This window comes from Palaemon carinicauda, chromosome 12 (genome assembly GCF_036898095.1).
Source record: "Palaemon carinicauda isolate YSFRI2023 chromosome 12, ASM3689809v2, whole genome shotgun sequence".
Lineage (NCBI taxonomy): Eukaryota > Metazoa > Arthropoda > Malacostraca > Decapoda > Palaemonidae > Palaemon > Palaemon carinicauda.
Genome location: NC_090736.1, coordinates 22,053,721 through 22,058,720, shown reverse-complemented (window position 1 = coordinate 22,058,720; position 5,000 = coordinate 22,053,721). Strand labels below are relative to the sequence as shown.

General features: G+C 29.9%; 1 pseudogene; it reads left to right on the top strand.

The window, feature by feature from the left end:
• The window catches only part of LOC137650727 (hemicentin-2-like), a 350,211-nt pseudogene that overhangs the window by 329,434 nt on the left and 15,777 nt on the right, over positions 1 to 5,000 (top strand).

The following is a 5,000-nucleotide window of genomic DNA, read 5'->3' as shown; positions in this document are numbered from 1 at the left end:
ATCCCTCGTTTGTTGACTGTATTTAAATGTAGATAATGTAGAAAATTAATAAATAATACATATATTCAAATTATTGGAAGAACTTTACATTTTCGCCTCTTGTGGTTATGGTGGCCTATAGAAAACGTCCCTGTTGGCGTTTTGCTGGACGGCAGATCAAGACCAGCTCAAATGAGATAGTTTCTTTTAGTGTCTGCAACCTCACCAACGTTGTGAGCTGAGGATGCCGAGTTTGGGGAGCCTATCTGTCTACCCTCTGATTCAGCAGCTATTGCTTGGACCCCCCTGGCCCTAACTTAGGTGGAGAGATGCCTTGGGGGCTGATCATATGGATATATGGCCAGTCTTTAGGGCATTGTCCTGCTAGGGCAATGTCACTGTCCTTTGTCTCTCCTATTCATGATTGGCTTTTGAACGCCTTTATGAAATTATTTTTGATCGCATCTCCTCTCGTGACTCTGCTCATTCATCTCCCCATCCTGATTTCAGCGAAGATTTCGATCTAACCAATTTTCTCGGGATGTTTTCAACTTTACCTTTTTCAAGCGAAGGTTTGATCCAAATCCTTTTTCAAGAGATATGTGGTTAGAAGGGTAGATAGGAAACAGACCCCGTATAGAAAGGGGTAAATGCTAAGGACAAAAATTAAAGCCCTTGCATTTTCACCTATGGCTATAGTGTAATACTCTGTTATTATTTTTCAAAATCAAATTTCGTTAGAGTTTCCTGAAATATCCAAATTTACTGTTATTCCAATACCCTTTTCTAGCACATTGCAAAATATCTTAGGCTTCTTTCGGGTTTGAGCTACAGATGCTAAAATAAAAATACCAATTAATAAAATAGAAAACCCTATGAATTTATAATAATGCGTTTTGGCACTATGCCTAACAAAAAAAAAGAAAAAAAAATAATGCGTTTTGGCACCATGCCTAGCAAAAAAAAAAAAAAAAAAAAAGAACGAAAATTTTTTTTTTTATTTGCTAGACTCTGATAGCAATTATTTTCAGAATGTTATTTAATGAAATTTTCTTAACGGTATTTAAAATGTGGATCACAGTTGTCCTTACAATTCAATAGACAAGGTCCTCAAGTATGATGTTATGTATATTTATCTATAAAACCTATTAATGATGCTTTCAGTTACATCATTTTGAACCTAATTCCATTCAATTGGATACTTAAGAATGATGAGACCTTCATTAACCTAATTTAACCCTACTCCCCATTTTTCAAGGACCCCCTGAGAGTGTGACAGACTGTGACTTGGTGAACCACACCGGGGGCTCACTGGAAGTCCTCTGCTCTCCTGGGAGGATGGAGGTCTCACTCAGTGGTTCGAAGGACGGGTGTACTCCTCGCCGAGCTATAAGCTCCTGGTCATGCTCGAAGAATCGACGCCAAAATTTCATGTAGGAGGACTCACGCCTGGAAGCGATTACATCATCACCATAACATCCCGGAACAGAAAAAGGTCGAATCAACCGGCGGAAATCGACGCCGTGAAGCTGAAGGTCAGTTTGTTTAACAAGTTGATTTTACAAGAAATATTTTAAATTGATGCCGTGAAGCTGAAGGTGAGTTTGTTTGAAGTCAATTTCATAGAACGTTTTTTAAATCAACGTCGTGAGGCTGAAGGTGAGTTTTCTTGAAAAGTCAATTTCAAAGGAAGTTCTTTTTTCTTTTTTTTTTTAACTAACACTATAGAATAAAAGGTGTGTTTTTTGAAGAATCCATTCTGAAGGAAGTTGGTGAAATTAATAATGTTATGGTGAAGTTGAGATTGATTGAAGAATTAATTTTATGGGAAGATGTTGAAGTTGACAGAGTAAAAATGGAAGTGAGTTTAATTTAAAAAATCAATAAAATACAATAACATTTAAATCAATACTGCGACGCTTCAGGTGAAGTAGGTTGCAAAGTTAATAGCAAAGGAAGTTGTCTAAATAAACATCATGAAATTTAAGTTGTATTAACTTGAAAATTCAACTCCATAAGAAACTGTCCGATACAAAACAGGGAAGCTGAAGATAAATTTGACTGAAGAGTTAGTTACAAAAGAAGTTTTCAAAAAAGGCACCGTAAAGCTCTAGGAGAGTTGGTTGAAGAGACAACTATGATATAATACGTTAAAGTTGATGCGTTGAAGCTGAATAAGTATAGTTGACAAGTCAGTTCCGAAGGAAGTTGTTGAAATAGATGTAGAGGAGAACAAACTGAGTTTGATCGAAGAGTCATTTACGAAGAAAGTTGCTGAAATCGACGCCATGAAGCTGAAGGTGAATTTGATTGAAGAGTCAATTCAAAAGTGAATCAAATGATAGTTAGTTTCAATAGAAGTCACCGATATCCGATGAACTTTTGATGTAAGGATTCCAGTGCCAACTTTCGAGGAACAGACTGGTCCCTAATTTGATGGACGGAGGGAGTCCTACACTAACTTTCGAAGGGTTGTGCCAAGTGCTAACTGTCACTTAACAGAGCTACTACTAATCTCGGGAAACGGAGCCTGTATTAATTTCTGTTAGATGGAGACTCGCCATAAGGTTTTTCGAATAGAATCCGATATTATGTTAGACAAATGGAATGAAATTCAAATTTTACATGGAATGTAACCAAGAGCTAACTTTTACTAGATCTTTATCTAGTAGACACAAGAAGAAGCATACCCAATCTATTCCTCATGAAATCAGAAAACTAAAATGATATCTTGACATTCCTCTTCTCTTCTCTAGTTATGGTAATTCAGATAAGGAATAACAGATAGATTTAGCATTTTGCAGTTACCAATTCTTATAAAAATAAAAGAAGCAATAAAAAAATAATCTGTAACTTATCTATTTACACTGACAATAATAAAAAAAAAAAAACACTTACCTATATTTTAAACCACAATAAAATCTTATAAATCTTCACTAGAAAGATTACAGGAAAAAAATATTCAGTAACTAAAATATACGGTTTTAATAGTTTTATAATGCACCATCTTTGAACTTTCATGTATAATATTCTTAAGAGCTACTTACTATTTTTATCATATATACACACGCACATATATATATATATATATATATATATATATATATATATATATATATATATATATATATATATCTATATATATATATGTGTGTGTATATATATATATATATATATATATATATATATGTATATATATCTATATATATGTATATATATATATATATATATATATATATATATATATATATATATATATATATGTATATATATATATATATATATATATATATATATATATATATATATATACATATATACATATATATATACATATATATATATATATATATATATATATATATACATATATACATATATACATATGATATATATAGATATATACATATATAGATATAATATATATATAGATATAAATATATATATATATATATATATATATATATATGTATATATATATATATGTTTATATATATATATATATATATATATATATATATATATATATATATATATGTATATCTATCTATCTATCTATCTATATATATATATATAGATATATATATATATATATATATATATATATATATATATATATATATATATATGTAGATATATATATAGATATATATATATATATATATATATATATATATATATATATATATATATATATATATATATATAGATAGATATATATATATATATATATATATATATATATATATATATATATATATATATCTATATATATATATAATATATATATATATATATATATATATATATATATATATATATATATATATTGCGCTGATAAATTTCGCTTTAAGAACTAATAATTAAAGAAAATAAAGAACGATCAGGTCGGGAACCATAAATCGAAGATAATATTACCTTGTGTGTAATACGTATAGCTTCCCCTCCAGGGGGAAGAAGAAGGCTTGCATGCACTCCTGTTGCATGCTTGTAGTTATGTATTACAAAGTCCAGCCCGGCAGGGCATTCTTATTTGTCTAATTCCTTTTCAGGAGTTTTGCTCTTGGTTATTACATGCTTAACTTTTTATAGGTTATTATATAATATTAAATGGTCTTCTGACTAATATTTCAGAGTAATTTGGGAAGTCTAGGGGGCAAGTGTGTGTAAAAGAAATATTGACTTTCCCCATTGGTTTCTTCAGACTCGGGGTTTTAAGTGATATGCTCCAGGTTGTAATTGAAAGGCTTTTAATGGAAAATAAATACAGTTTTTGGGAGTTGGTCAAGAAATCTAGTTTATATCATATATACTGTACGTTAAAAATATGGAAGTCACACTCCGATGTGTGACAAATAGAAGTTATATTTGGAATGGATAAAAAATGTAAGTAAAATTTCGAAAGTAGGAAAAAATGGAAGTCAGATCTGGAATGTATGAAAAAAAAAAATGGAAATCAGATCTGAAAAGTATGTTAAAAGGAAGTCAGATCAGGTATTTATGAAAAAAGAGAATCAAACTTAAAATGCAAGAAAAATGGAGGTCCAATTGGGAATCCAGGAAAAATAAAAGTCAAATCTGAAATGCATGAAAATATGTAAGTAAAATTTGTGATATATGAAAAGTGGAAGTCAAATTTAGAGTGTATGAAAAGTCGAAGTAAAATTTGGAATGTATGAAAAGTGCAAGGGGAATTTGTAATGCTTGAAAAGTGAAAGTCAAATTTGGAATGTATAAAGGGATAGATGAATTAACGATTTTTTATGTGAATGAAATGCGAAAGTTGAATGGAAATAAAAAACGAAAATTTGTATGCCTATGAATGTAATTGTCTAGTTCTCAGATATATCTTTCCTAGAGACATGCAGACATAGGTTTCCCATGAACTTCTTTTATAATTAATTTATTCTAACTTCTATATTTTCCTCCTTCCATCATATATGTTGAAACATGTCATTGTTTTTCTTTTTCTTCCAAAACTCAATCCTAGTTTATTCAAACTCCCTTCCGTCTACCACTCC